Here is a 15,523-nt window from a genome sequence, read left to right as displayed (position 1 = left end):
ACACTAGCAGGTGGATGCCTGAGAGGGACTCCCCGGGCTGTTTGTGTGCTGGCAGGAGGCGTGCTTGCGTCTGCAAGCAAGTGTGAATAATTAGCAGTGAAACACATACACATACTCTCTCTCCCTCTCTCAGAGAGGCCGTCTGTGGCTCTCTTATCGACTCTCTCTCTCTCTGCCCATAGCTTCCCCGTGATCCTTTTCTGCATCTGCTCAGCCTCCGAGTTCACGTCGTCTCCGGCGCGTCCGTCTCACAGGGATTCACTGGAACAAGGCCAGGTGAGTGGAGGTCTTCGTTGTTCCCTGATGAGGGCTGATGTGGGATTCACACCGATTCACTTCTTTTTTTGCCACGGAGATGCTGTGCTGCATAAAAAAGTAGTCATAGTAATGGGGCACTGACAGAGAAGGGTGTAACTAGCACACAACACTGGGCAGGGCTAATCCAACAATTGATAATATGCAAACACTGGTTTTGTGGACAAGGGAATAGGCTTTTCTTAAATCGGCGCACATTTTCCCACAAGGACAGTGAAGGAAATATCATTTATTTCATAAATAGGAACTCGAGTCCCCTTCAAAATGTACAGAGGCTGGTTAGACGCACAGGAAATATTTAGAATGCAAAGCACATTCAGGACACCTGTGTGCATGAACTATATCATATGGGTGATGTAAAGTCTGTAGTGAGGCTTGTGTATGTCACAGGAGCACACAGGCTTTCTGAAACTAGACACATGCAAGTCATTTCAAAACACGTTCTCAATTGTTATTAACGAGAGATCAGACTGCACCGGGAACTAAGCAAATTCAACCCGTCTTCATAAGAACCTTCCCAGGAAATAGGAAATATCTAAGATATGGAATGTCTTTATGATACACGTGCCTACACACATATTATTTTCCTCACAATTTGGGACACTCAAACCTACCTTGGCACCCCAAAGGTTGGTTTAGACATCTTTAATAGTGCTTAGCACCATGAGTTTTTAATTGCAAGCCAATCTTTAGCTGGAAAACGAAGAATGTATTGTGATGTGTGCATGAGTTTGGTTGGTATGTTTTGACTGCATGTGAGGTTGTGCGTATGTGATATTGGTATGGGGACATTTTTGAATTCGTGGTTTTTGTAAATATTTATTGTATTAACTATCTCAGATCTGTGGATCTAACAGAGGCATAACAATGCCTTTTTGAACTATTGTATACACAGACAAAAAAAGAAAAAAATGGTGTCATTATTTAAGAAATGTTATTGAGAAAATATTTTAAAAAAGAGATAGAGAATTTTTGTTTTTAAATGAATTGTATATATTTTTTGTAAGACTATTTCTTCCATATTGTATAACTGAGGGATAGCCCAACGGAGCCATTTGTGGCCGAAATGGAATTAGTGTTGGTCGAGTGGGAGGTGTATATATTTGTATATTTCTGTTTTCCCCTTTTCTCCAATACCACTTATTTAAAACTAAGGGGAACCTTCTTTCTTGCTAGTATCTCTTCTAACCACTGGGCAACCCACTGCAATTGGGAAGCCAAGAAATACATTTAGAAATTCGGGACTCCCAGTCCTCCCTCTCTCGTAGGGCACTTCAGAGTTGTCAAAGACACCCTGCATCGTCCCATATCCCAAATGAGGTTCCTCAGTAGAGGGTCTAGCTGGCAAAACCAGCTAGCCGGGATCGTGATGTGGAGGTTAATAAAATAATATAAGAAACGTGGAAGAATGATCATTTTAGATGAGGAGATCTGGGCCATGATAAGGAGGTGCAAGGAACACTAGAAGGGGACACAAGACCTAAGGAACCAAAGTGCCCTCCCAAGATTGCCCTCTCGGACATCTTCCAGAGAGTGATCAACATAGATTCCCAGATATCTAAAAGTGGATTATGCCCAATTAAGTTCAACCTGGAGTTCCTGGGGTCTGGGGAGTGAGGGGTCTACCGGATTAGATATTTCTTGCTTCTATTGACTTTTACATTTTCCCAGTAGTTGAAGTGCCAAGGTAGTGCCTGCCACTGTGTCCACCAGATTAATCAGAAGGCCGTCCGCATATAAGGAGATGATATGCTTATGTCCTCTCAAGGGTATCACTATTCCCTTTCCAGCCATTCAGAACAAAACAGTTATTGGTTTGATTGCACGAGCAAACAAGCATGGTGATAGGGGGCACCCCTGTCTAGTCCCCTGGAAAATGCATTAATCCTGGTATACAGTCCTGCCTGTTCTAAAGAGTGCCGTTGGGGCTTCATACAATATCTTCATCCATTTCAGCCAATCATCCCCCAGACCAATCTGTCAAATGGTTTCAAACAGGTAGTCCCACCGCACAGTGTCAAAGGCTGTTTCACGGTCAATTGACAAAAAAACTGCCCGTGGAAGAGCCTGGACCTCTGAATGAAACACAACCCATTACAATCTCCACAAAATAAAGGATGTATTCTGAGAGGTGATACAACAGTTCTGGTCAGGGTGAATTAAAGTAGGCATGTGTGGAAGTAATTGAAGTGCCATAATCTTACTAAGGATTTTAAAATCCATGTTAAGCATGGAGAGTGGGCGGAAGTCTTACGTAGAGTTCTTAGGGATAGCTGTCTTGGGGAGAGGAATCACCACTGCGTCACGCAAGGAGTCTGGAAGTTGCCCAAGTCTTAAATATGATTCATAAAGTGTCACTAATCTGGGGGCCAGTACAGGAGCATAGGTCTAGTAGAATTCTGCCGGGAGGCTGTCTGGTCCGGTCTATCCAGTAGACATACTTTTGATGAAATGGGGAAAAATAAGAAAAAAAATGTATACAGCACGAAACCTATACCCGAAGGTGTCAAGATGCTAGCTCATCAGACAGGAAATCCCGGACAGTCCTAAAACCACATCAGAGATTGAAAAGCCACATCTTTAGCGCCTTCCTGAAGGTCAACAAGTGAGTTTCATCTTTTAACTTCTGTGGAAGCGAGTTCCAAAGACTAGTCGTACTGACCAGGAAGCTTCTCTGCCACAAGAGCTCTTTTTGAACCTGGGGATTACCAGATTGTGAGCGTGAGGAGAGAGAAGATAGCGAGCAGGAGTGTATGGCTGCAAATTCTGTTTAAAAAAGACAGGTCCTATGCAGTGAGTTGCTTTAAAAGCTATACAGACAGCCTTAAACTCGATTTGTCTCTTCACTGGTAACCAGTGTAACTTTTTGAGTGCAGTGGAGGCAGATTTATGTTTAGGAATAGTCAGCAATAAGCGTGCTGCAGCATTTTGCACAATCTGCAATTGTGAAATTTCTTCTGAAGGATAATGAACCTTGCAATAATCAGCTCTGGATAAGATGAGAGCAGAGACCACTACCTTCCGCAAATTGACCGGAATAAATGGAAGGATCTTTCAGTGTGTAGAAAGATACAGATGTGACCTGGTTTACGTTGCCTTCAAAGGAAAGCATGGAGTTAAACGTGACTCTCAAATTCTTTACCTTATTCGTAGGAAAAGGTAGCAAGCCCAGCTCTGAAGGCCACACAGCGGGGGGCCATAAATTAGTCTGGCTGCCAAAGAGTAGGACCTTGGTCGTACTGGAATTTAATTTCAGACAATTAGTGGCCATCCAGTCCCCCACCTGGCGCAGTTGGTATAAAACTGTGCAGCTGTATCTGAAGGCGAACCTGGCTCTGAAACCTCATTCTGGGTATCCTCCGCATAAGAGATTGCAGAGAAACCCAGAGATCTGATTAGCATTACCAAAGGGGCAACATAAATATTAAAGAGGGTGGGGATCAATGAAGATCCCTGTGGTACTCCACATGGCAATGCAAAACTAGGTGACTTGAATTCCGAAAGAGCCACAAACTGTTCCCGGCCAGTCAGGAATGAACTAAGTAAAGCAAGAGCATTTCCTTTAATGCAAATCCTCTCCTGGACTTCCAATAATTTTTGATGATTAACAGTGCTGAATGCGGCAGAGAGGTCTAGCAGCACAAGTGTTGCATTGCCCCCTGCATTCACTGTCTGCCCAATGTGTTCAAACACTGAAATCAGTGCTGGCTCGGTGCTATGGTGCTTTCTAAAGCCAAACTGAGTGGCATCCAGAAAAGCATGCTTCTCAATGTAGTCTGATAATACAACATTCATGGCTTTTTCAACCATTTTTGTAGGCGGGGGAGTCTTGAGATTGGGAGGTAATTATTGGGATCTGCCCCGTCTAGATTTGCTTTCTTTAGGAGGAGGAGAAGAGAAGCCAGTTTCCAGTTGATGGGGAATGTGCCTGAGGAAAGCATTTGGTTGAAGATAGGAGACATATGGGAAGCAATTACTTCTGGTAGAAGATGGAAGATTTTGGGGGGACGAGGATCGAATGGGGAGCCAGATTTAGTAGATAAGAGGAGATTAACGACCTGGTCAGAGGTCAGTGAAGGAAAGAAGGAAAATTCAGGGGGGTCGCTGATATGTGGAGTAACTGAGGAGATTTCCATTTCCACACTGGAAGTAACTGGTGTACCCAAAAAGGGAAACGCCCCTTGAGAGAAACAGTGGGAAAAGCCACTATAAACTGCATTAACTTTATCTTGAAAGAAAGTGACTAATGAGTTACAGAAAATCTGGCATGTTGGTGTGTTTATCATTTTGGGGCATTAGCTAGCTGTTTTACTGTGTAAAAAAGTTCTATCGAGGATTCTTTTGCAGTTGTTATAGCTGTAGTCAAATAACGCATTTTCTCCTCATACACAATTTTTTTATAATCAAGCAAAGCTTGTTTATAGGCAGTTCTGTCATTGATTTTAAATCATGATCTCCACTTCCTTTCAAGGTGGTGACATTTTTGTTTTTGAAGTCTGAGAAGTTCGGAGTACCAGGGTTCAGAGTGTCTTGACCTATGGTTAGTAATGAGTTTAACAAGGTAACACCTGATCAATTGAACTGTTGAGCCACTCCTCAAAGGCAATGGCTGCCGCATTTGGATGTTTTATAAACTTGGGTGGATTCTGGGTCAGGGAACCTTCGAGAGTTTCAATTGCAATCTAGTTCCAAGGCCAAGCCCTTCTGGGCTGATTGTTTTTCAATGTCTCTGCCTGAGGGTCGTGAAAGGAGAGAGAGAACTTAACAGCTTTATGATCCGACCAAAAAAGAAGTAGAGACGGAAGACATTGTAAAAACGTATTCTTTCAGAATACTCCATCAAGCAGGTGTCCCCCAGAGTGCATACTGCCAATCACCTGCTGGGTGAGGCCTAGGCTGTTTGTAATATCAATAAAATGTACTGCATCTCTGTCTGATGAGTCTTCAAGGTGAAGGGTGAAGTCCCCCAAAAGTGTAAAGTCTTACTACTGGGATATTACATTCAAGGATTGACCTATGGTATTTAAAAAATCTGCCCTGGGACCATAAAAAAAATAAAATGCCATTGAAAGTGAAATGATTGTCTATTGTGATCTTAAACAGTAAGGATTCCAGAGTTGGCCCATTATTTTGGGAGATGAAAGTCCCTTTCCACATACTTCAAAATATTACGGACAGCCCCGCCCCTTTTTCCCACCCGGTCTTGTTTAAACATTGTATACCCAGCGGGGACAGCCATTGCTAAGTCTGGGTCTGAAGAGGCCTCTGATTGAAGGCTAGATCAACAGCATGTGCCTCAACAAACATAGCAAACTCTGCGGCATGTTTACAAAGGGAGCGTGCATTGATTAAAGTACCTAGAACTGTCCTTGTCCCACAGAACCCTTTCGGGGCACGATTTAAACTGGGTGACACCAATTGGGGTTTAGTGGGGCAGATAAAGAAGCTGCAATCTGGGCACTGGAAAGGTACCGCAGACAATCCTGGGAGAGCCGGTAATATTGTCAGATAACACAGGGCACCACTTACAGGGATCTTGCCAATAAGTAAAGGGTCCCAAGAGTGCCTTCGGGTGGGATCTCAATCTGGTGCTCAGTCGCTCACTGTCTCACATCTTGCACTTGTCTTACAGTGCACAGGCACCGTGGAATTACTCCTCTACAAAATCACCATTGCTCATTAATCCTCATTAATACACAATGATGTCTCAGCGCAGCCCCCAGGTATGGGGTTTTCCCCAATGCATGGCACCTGCTCACCATGGCCAGAGTTTCCTACTCGAGTCTCCACTGTCCAATCTCCAGGGCCTAAAAGTTGCTAGGTTTAACGTGTGGGCTCAATCCATGTAACCTGAGGTGAATGAGCCGAAAACCAGGCTCTTCCTTACTGCAATTGCAAACCTCAATTAGGCCAACGGACCCCGGCCACGGCCATCAGAGTTTTCTGATCTCTCTTCGTCACCAGGAGCCCCCTGCCCAGGCCCTCCGAGCTACATGCACACCAATCTCAGCTTGCAGGCACCAGGCCTTCTTGCCATCTCGTCTTTCCTCGCACACAGTTACAGACAGTTGGTACACCCCTGGGGAACGACAGGAGTCCGCTCCTACCTGTACGCGGGTCCTCGACTCCTCCAGTCCCCACCTTGGGTCCTCTGCACACCCGCTGGGCCGCACACCTCCCTCCGTCTGAAGCCTAAGCAGGGCTCCTTCTCTCTTTTGTGGCCGATGTAGGCCCATGGCAGTCCCTGGCTCCTCCCATCTCACCCGTCCTCCCAGCTCAGCAAGTGGGACCTTGCTGAGCCCCCACGCCCCCCTTCCTCCCAGAAGATACTTATTGCAAATAGTCCAAGCTAGCCTCTTGAATGAACGTGTGTGACCTGAGTTCTAAAGTACAGGTTCATGACTCTTGTGTATGGCCTATTTAAGGTCCTTACACATGTGACAAACAGCCACACAATGGCAAAACGCTATATCAGCACTTGCACACACAACTTTTGAATAAATTACTATTAAAACCTCATACAAAATAACGAGAAACGGGATGTAAGAGAAAGAGGAAGCTTTTCAAGGGATGTCCACCTATATGGAAGAATCTGACAGGTGATTTGTTGAATTATTGTAGTTATTTCCATTGCCCAATGGGCTATTTCTTTTTTTTACAGTTTTGTTGAAGTCTGCTGATATGAACTAAAGAAAGAAAGCAGAGCATAATCCTCACATCCGTTTCCTAAATAGAATTGAAATCTTTAAGTTTTAGTCACAATAATGAAAATGCCTCTTTTATAAAGTTTTACAAAGTAAAAAGGGGTTGGGTCCGTATCAGTAGCAAGCCTAGGTCCTACAAACTATGGGGCCGATTAGGATGGCGGACGGAAAGCGTCCGGACCGCCAGTCTCACGGGAAATGACTGTCCGACCGCACCGTGGGGAAACCGACAGTGCTATTAGGATTCCCCTCCAGGAAAACCCGACCGCGGCGGACGGATGTCTCCAAAAGACCGCCGACAGTGGACGGAACCATAGAAAAACCGACCGCCGCGGACGGAGTGGCCGCGGTAACAGGCCCAACCGCCAACAGTGCAGCGGAGTGACCGGCCGCACGATTAGGATAACACCGCCTCGGCAACGTGAAGAATCACCCTCCACGACCGTTACGGAAAATAACATCGACAAATAGTATCAGTGGGAGGGCCAAAGCTAATCCACCACGGCGCTCAGACCGCAAAAAAAATGGCGGCCGCAAGGTACCATGCAATCCTGGAAATCAGGACCCAAACCTACCATGAACACACCCATCCCCCAATAACCCACATCAAAAACACACCCCCATGCTGGAAAACCTGACAGGCAAGGGTCCACACCCACTAGGGCTGGGTCCATAGCGGTCGGGTCCGTGTGGTGGGTCTCGTGGCAATGCTTTCCCTCTCCCTTGTGGTGCTTCCGCCGTCTATGAGATGGAGGTGTTTCCGCTGCGGTGGGGGGCGTGGCTTGGACGCCGATCGGGATGGCGGCGTGAGCTCGCAGCTCCGCGCGGAATCCCGCTAATTCTCCTGTTTTCTGCACCCTGGGCGACCCGAGGTCGACGCTCCTGCCCTCTGAAGTGTGAGGGGACAGCTGGGCACAGACGGGGAGTCACTGTGGGACTGCTGGCCCCGAGGAGATCGAGCTGGGTGACGGCCGAGGTGTTGCCGAGAGTGAGAAGAAAATGGCGGCGAGGAGGTCGGGAGGCCCCAGACTTCAGCTTTGGGCCGAGTTGTCGCCGGCTGGCAGGAGGTCCTGCACCCGATAGATCGAGACACTAGGGCCAGCGGTGTTGGATCCGGCGATCGGGGGATAGTGATTCACCCCGCTCAGACCTTGGGGACCCTCGCTGGCCGCCGTCTCTACATCCTTCCTTCCCCCCTCGGACTTCCGAGGGGGTCGGCTGAACAGTGCTCGCCAAACTGATCATTGATCCTGAGGGCATCGGAGGTGGCATTCGACCCTGCTCGGTGCCGGGGAGTTGACACTGAACTACGAGTGCAGAAGCTGGATGGGCTCTTGGGCCTGTGGCGCAGTACCCTGGAATGGCGGCGGCGGGAGGGCTGGTGGCTGAAGAGCGCCCTGAGGGGGACCCGGCGACATCGACTCGGATGGGCGAGACTCCCTCGCCGGAGTTGGACCAGGAGCAGCGGCTGAACCGACGTCTGGACGCCATACTCGATGCGATCACCTCGACCAAGGAGGCGCTGCACCAAGACATTGCCCAAGTGGCCACGGGACTGGGGCTATTGCGAGCGGACCACGAGAAGCTGGCGGATAGGGTCAAGGACCATGATCAGCTGTTACTGGACCTGAAGCCATCGGTGGTGACCGCGGAACACAAGATCACGGACATATTGGCCCGGTTGGACTCGCTGGAACGACGGGCGGAGGATGCCGAAGGCCGCAATAGACGGAACAACGTGCGGGTCGTAGGCCTGCCGGAACGAATTGAGGGGGAGGATGCGGTGGCCTACATGGAGACCTGGTTCCGCACAGTGGTGGCGCCGGAGGGGCTTACTCCTTTCTTCACTCTGGAGCTAGCCCACCGGGTGCCTGCTCGCCCGCCAGGGCTTGGCCGCCCCCCCCGACCGATGGTGGTGCGGCTCCTCCACTATAAGGACCGGGACCTCCTCATCCAGCGGGCTAGGATGTCGGGCCCGTATGAGGTTGAAAACAGGAAGGTCACGATTTTCCCGGACTACACTCAGGCGGTCCAGAAGAACAGGGCATCGTTCCTAGCGGTGAAGAAAGAGCTCCGGGAGGGAGGCATCCAATATTCCTTGCTCTACCCGGCCAAGCTGCGGATCATACTGGATGGCACTACGCACTTTTTTCAGACTCCGGACGAGGTTTGGCAGTGGCTGGAGTCGTATAGAGCGGGGACGGTCAGATCACATAAAAGCAGGCGAGATCAGCCTAAGCCACCCCGGATCAGACAATCGCAGCGCATCCGGTCCCGCAACAGGCGCCAGCGGGAGAAACGGGAGGCTCAAATGGCGGCGGAGAAGAGGGATGCGCTCGCAGCGACGGCGGCCATCACGGGGTCGCAACAGAACAGCGAACTAGCAGAAACGGACTCGGGAGGGGAAGGCAGCAGAACGGGAGAAGACCTCTCAGAAGCGGAAAGCTCGAAGGGGCCGGTGGTGACCCCCCAGACGTCTGATGGAATATTTTGCGGCTAAGACTGTATTGGGACTTGATCGAGACTTAAGGGTAGGGTGGTATCCTGTTGCTGATGAGTGGGTAGCCGGGAAGGGGGACTGAGCGCATAGTAGGGGATGAAGGCGCGGGGCGTGGGCTCCGCTAGCTGGGGTCGGCGGTAACTCACCCCCCTTGGGCCCTTAAGGCCTGCTGTGGTGGAGACCACAGGGTAGGAGAGTGGGAAGTTGGTTCAAGGTTTGGATGGGGGCTGCCTTTGGGTTCGTGGGCTCTGTCCTGGGGAGCGGGGTTTGGGGTGTTTTTCAGTTCAGGGTGTGTTCGGGGGGGGGCAACTGCTTTGGGGGGATTATGAACCTTTGTTATCTGGATCGGACTGTTCGATGTTGGTATGGGAACATTACCTAACTTGAAATGCCTGACGTGGAATGTCCGGGGGCTGCAAACTATGGTTAAACGTCACAAAGTACACGCATACCTGGTGCGCAGGGGGGTTCAGATTGCTATGCTGCAGGAAACTCATCTGACCAAAAAAGAGTGCGCTGCATTGCAAAAAAGATGGCGGGGCCAGGTGTTCGGCACCACTTACTCAGCGTATGCCAGGGGGCGCTGATCTGGGTGAGGGCGGGGATACCATTTCAAGTTCTGAATCAAGTGGTGGACCCTGATGGTCGGTTCGTGGCAGTGGAGGGGAGGTTGTATGGAAGGGACGTGGTTCTCTGCTGTGTGTATGCGCCGAACACTGATCAGGCTCGGTACTTTGATGGCCTCTCTGGGTCCTTGGCTTCTTTCCTGGCGGGCCCGATAGTGTTAGGGGGGGACTTCAATTCGATCACGGATTTGACCCTGGATAGGTCCCATCCCCCCCTGGTGGACTCCCCGGTGCGCAGGTTGGCCATGCACAGGAAGGATTGGCAGGACAGATGGGGGTTGCAGGATGTTTGGCGGGAGCAGCACAGGGACACTAGGGATTATTCCTTTTACTCTGCTCTTCACGATCTGCATGTCAGGATAGATTCGGTGCTTTGCGGTGGGTCCCTAGCCCCATTGATTTCCCATACGGAGTACATGGCTAGGACCATCTCGGATCATAACCCCCTATTGGTACACATTCAGTGGCAGAGGGAGCGCTCAGCGATACCAACATGGCGGCTCCGGCCGGAGACGCTGGAGGACTCAGTATTCAGCGACGCGGTCCAGCAAGGCATCGACCGCTATTTTGGCGAGAATGAGGGCACGGCTACGAGTAGGTCCACTGAATGGGATGCAATGAAAGTGGTGGTGAGAGGGGTGTGTCTGGGTAGGTTTTCGAATGCGCGTACGACTGTGTTGAATGCACTCATGAAAGCGGAAGAGACTTTGAGGGGTTTGGAGCGCCGCAGGCCGGCCAGGCCGGACTTACAGACACAGTTATTGGAGGCGAAGGAAGCGGTCGCCACCGAGACAGAACGGTTGAGGTGTTATGACTACAGGCAGTACGTCATCAGAGCGCATGCAGAACGGGACAAGGTGGGCACCCTCTTGGCCAGACTTGCTAACCCGGAGCTTAGGGGCTGCCCGATCCTTAGTATTAGCAACGCACGGGGGGAGATGGTGTATTCCCAGGCAGCGGTGTTGGAGTGTTTTCAGATGTACTATCAGGAATTATATCAGAGTCAGTTGGGAGTGGAGGTCCAGGAAATAGCAGAGTACCTAGGGGAGAGGCAGCTTCCGGTCCTAGGCGAAGAGGACGCGAAGGAGCTGGGTGGCCCGATCGCGCTCTCTGAAATACGGGTGGCCATTAAACACATGGCTCGTAATAAAACGCCCGGGGTGGACGGGTTGCCAATTGAATTTTATCAACAGTAGGTCGACAGCCTGGCCCCCAGGCTTCTGGTGGTATACACGGAAGCTTATGAGGCAGGGGGACTGCCTGGGTCGATGCGTGAGGCCTTGATTGTACCGCTCCTAAAGCCTGGAAGGGACGCAACGGATGTGAGATCCTATCGCCCGCTATCCATGCTGACGGTGGACTACAAGATCCTGAGCCAAATCCTAGCCACCAGACTGGCCCCACACATGACGGGCCTGGTGCACAGGGATCAGGCTGGTTTTATACCCACGAGGAGCACGGCGCTGAATATTCGCCGCCTGGTGGGAATAATGGACGCCATCTTGGGTGGGGACGGGGCTCCAGCGGTCCTGTCCGTGGACATCGAGAAGGCCTTTGATAGCTTAGAGTGGACTTTCCTGGATGGAGTGTTACAGAGGTTTGGCATGGGAGAGGGGTTCCGCCGGTGGACGAGGGTTTTGTATGCCTCGGCGACGGCGAGGGTGCGCTTGGGCGGTCTGGTGTCTGCGGCATACCCGGTGGGTAGGGGCACGCGTCAGGGGTGCTCCCTATCCCCCCTGTTGTTTGCTCTGGCGATGGAGCCTTTGGCGGTCCATGCGAGGTCGGGTGACAGGTACGCGGGGATAGCCAGCGGCGGGCAGCAGCATTATATATCATTGTATGCGGATGACCTGCTCCTGTACCTCGACGACACGGCGCAGGCCCTGGAAGGAGCGATGGACCTGCTATCGGAGTTTGGCCGGCTATCGGGCCTTAAGGTCAACTGGGCGAAGACCTGTGTGTTTCCGCTGAGAGCGGGGTCCCCCAAAGCTGGTCGCGATCTGGGGGTGGTCTGGGAGCCGTCTTGCTTCACCTATCTGGGAGTCCGCATCTATCACGCGACTGCGGATCTATTGGAGGGCAACATTGGTCGGTGCGTCCGGGCACTGAGGGGCAGCATGTCCTTCTGGTCGACCCTTCCGCTGACGGTCCTGGGTAGGATCGCTCTTTTGAAAATGGTGGCGCTCCCCCGCTTCCTGTACTACTTCCGGACGTTGCCTATCTGGATTCCTCAAGGGATCTTTAGAGACCTGAGGACAATGATTATTGGTTTCCTATGGGGGCATGGCCGCCGTAGAGTGGCGCTGAGTACGCTGCTTCGCTCCAAGATTGAAGGAGGTATGGCTGTGCCCGACTTTGAGCTATATTATTTGGCGGCGCAGTTACAGGTCCTCACGCAGAACGTGGCCAGGGTGTTTAGGGGCCCGTAGGAGGACCGAGACCGGGGGATACAACGCCATGTGCTGTCCTATATTGTCATGCAGCAGAGACTTGAGTTACGAGGCCTCACTATGGAGGAACGAACTCTCCGGCTGTGCTGGCAGAGGAGCCTTAGGAGAGCGAAGGCGACGCGACCTTATGCACCGGAGATCCCGATCGGTATGCTGACGGCACTGCCACACGGGGGAGATTGGTCACCATTGCTAGATTGGGAGGAGGCGGGCCTACAGGTAGTGGGTGACCTGTACATCGATGGGGCTCTGGTACCGTTTGAGGTGCTTCGGGAACAGTTCGGGCTGCCTGACGGGGGTTCCTCCTGCACGCGGCGGTGGTGGCGGCTATCCAGAAGCACTGGAAAGGGGGGCTCATGGAACCGACCACGACTATGGCGTGCCAGTATGTGGTAATGGCGGCGGGCACGTTCAAGGCTGTAACATGCCTCCATAACAGGATGCTGAACGAGGGACTGGAACCGCTCCAGGGGCTTAAGGCTAAATGGGAAGAGAGTGTGGGCCGGCCCATCCCAGACACGGTGTGGGGCCACATCTTGCGGCGCACGTGGAAAGGCACGAGAAATGCGCGCTTTCAGCAAGTGCATTTCTATGTGCTCCATAGGGCCTACTTAACCCCCAAAAAAATACAGCGGTACTTCCGGGTGCCGGACGCCCGGTGTCCGCGGTGTTCGTCTCCAGGAGCGGACATGGATCATTTGTTTTGGGGGTGCTCGCACTTGGAGGCCTACTGGGTGGAGGTGGGGGACCTCCTAAACGATGTAACTGACAGGGAGGTGGATTTCGACATGGCAGCATGCTTGTTGCTCTGGTTCCCGCATACCAAACACACCAAGGTGACGAGCAAATTTATTGATCTGGGTCTGATACTGGCGCAAAGAGAAATATCGTGGCATTGGAAGTCCAGGGGAGGGCCGTCACTGCGTAGGTGGAAGAATGAATTGCTGCGGTGGTCTGAGTGCGAGAGTGTGCTCCGGATGAAGCAGGCTGTTAAGATTGGAAATGAGAAGGCTTTGGATGCAGCGCGTGCGTGGGAGTTGGTGGTGCAGGCTTTGCGTGATTCTTTGGTGGAGGATGAGGACTGAGGGACTTAGGCCAGCGGACACTGCGGGGCGAACACAAACAGAATGGTAACTTACACTGTAGTGGACCCAACCAACGCGTAGGGATGAGGCACACACCTTTAGCAGTTGCCAGGGGGGGGGGGGTGTTGGGGGGGTAGCTTAGTGGGAGTTTTGGGTGGGCCGGATGCCAATTAGCTGGTCGTCTGCTAGGGCGCCTTGAGTTCAGTAGGACGGTGGGGTACTATGCGGATCGAGAGATGGCTGGGGGGAGCGGCCAGGCATGATAGGCCCTACAGCGCTCGGGGTAGGTCCCGACATGGACAGTGCCACTGAGTACACAACTGGAATGGCTGACGGAAGCAATGTTGAGGGTGGGGGGGTAAAAGCAGATACGTAAAATGACATATCAACCATGGTCCCTATGGGACGAGCACCGTGAGGTTTTCCTACTGAGTGGAGTATTATGCCGCCCGGCCTCCGGGATGCGGGCTGAATGGCTGTGTACGATATACGTTTTACTATTGACCGGGGGGGATGTCACGAGTGGACTGGTTGACTATTTGTATCCTGTGGTTTCTAATTCTGCAATAAAAACAAATAAAAAAAAAAAAAAAAAAGTGTTTCCGCTGCGGTGTTCTGGTTTGTTTGCGACATCGTAATATTGCGGACAGTCTGGATGTAATTCCGTACGGCGGGGAGCCTGGATTGGCTCTGTCAGCTGTGGTGTCTGGTGTGTTCCCGCGGCGGTTCACGTTTTTACGCGGCGGACGGTAAATGTGTCCAGTTCCCCTTCCTAATATGGCGGACGGAAGGGCCGCTGCTGGTGGACAATGAGGTTAATTTTCTGCCGCTTCCAGCCCAGCGGTCATGCATCCGTCCGCCATCCTAATCGGCCCCATAGTACGAGAAAAAATGCCAATGCTGACGGTCAGTTAATACTCATACAGGCTTTGAATTCAGGCGGCACGTAAATCAGTTAACGTGGCCACCATTTACTATCTTTTACTATTCAGTCAAAATTAGCCGATCTTTTATATACAACAAAATCATACATAGTGGCCAAACACTTTAGAGAACAATCTGTCAGTCCTTTAGCAGGAACTTAAAACCCACAAAACATTTCACAGTACATCACATGTAACAAAAAACAAAATACAATACTATTTCACCTATGTGGAAACATATACCAATGTTTGTATCCTGGTTCTGTATTAATCTGTCAGAAAAGAGCTGGACCAATTCCTATTCTTTATTATTATTATTTATATTTATATGGCGCACGATTAATCCCCAAGGGGATCTCAAGGCGCCCAGGAGGCCAACAGACCAATTCTTAGCTGAAGTCTGGAGGGCTTATACCAGAAGTGGAAAAAACAAATTCAAATAATGGCACATAATAAGGATATTTTTTCTTTACACAATTTACATCATTTGGCTTTGGTCTTTTAGAAAGTTAGCATTTTCTTCTCCAAACTATTTGGTGCCTGCAGCCTGTTCCTGGGTCCCATGACTAGGCATAGTTTGCAGTTAGCAACTGTGTTTGTGTGTTTTGTAAGGTTGCTTGGGGGTTTCTGCATTCTCTGCAGCCCTCCCCAACATTCAACAAATAATTGGTCTTACCCTTGCCCCTTCTAGGGGCATCACTGGGAGTCAAAAATATAAATAAGAAGCCCTCGCAGGACATTATGGGGTGGTCTTTACTTAGAGAAGTAAATAATAAATGAGCAGCTCCTGCTCATTGAATGTGCAGCAAAATGCAAATCTCACTATTTTCTGGAACGCTGTCTTTCTTTGTGCAATAATTACTCTGGAGCAGTGCCTCCTATACTGGCTGGCACCGGATAAACTAGCAGAGCGCCTTTGA

General features: G+C 50.7%; 1 protein-coding gene across 1 annotated transcript in view; it reads left to right on the top strand.

Annotated features, from left to right (window-relative positions):
- The first annotated feature begins 231 nt into the window (after positions 1 to 231).
- Positions 232 to 15,523, top strand: part of LOC147710518 (ectonucleoside triphosphate diphosphohydrolase 8-like) — a 409,769-nt gene continuing 394,477 nt past the window's right edge. The window contains exon 1 of the mRNA XM_086921188.1: positions 232 to 276. The gene's annotated coding sequence lies outside the window, so the exon portion shown is untranslated. The remainder of the gene's footprint in view (positions 277 to 15,523) is intronic.

This window comes from Lissotriton vulgaris, chromosome 5 (genome assembly GCF_964263255.1).
Source record: "Lissotriton vulgaris chromosome 5, aLisVul1.2, whole genome shotgun sequence".
Taxonomy (NCBI): Eukaryota; Metazoa; Chordata; class Amphibia; order Caudata; family Salamandridae; genus Lissotriton; species Lissotriton vulgaris.
Note: the sequence above shows the minus strand (reverse complement) of the source record. Positions and strands in the feature narration are given on the sequence as shown.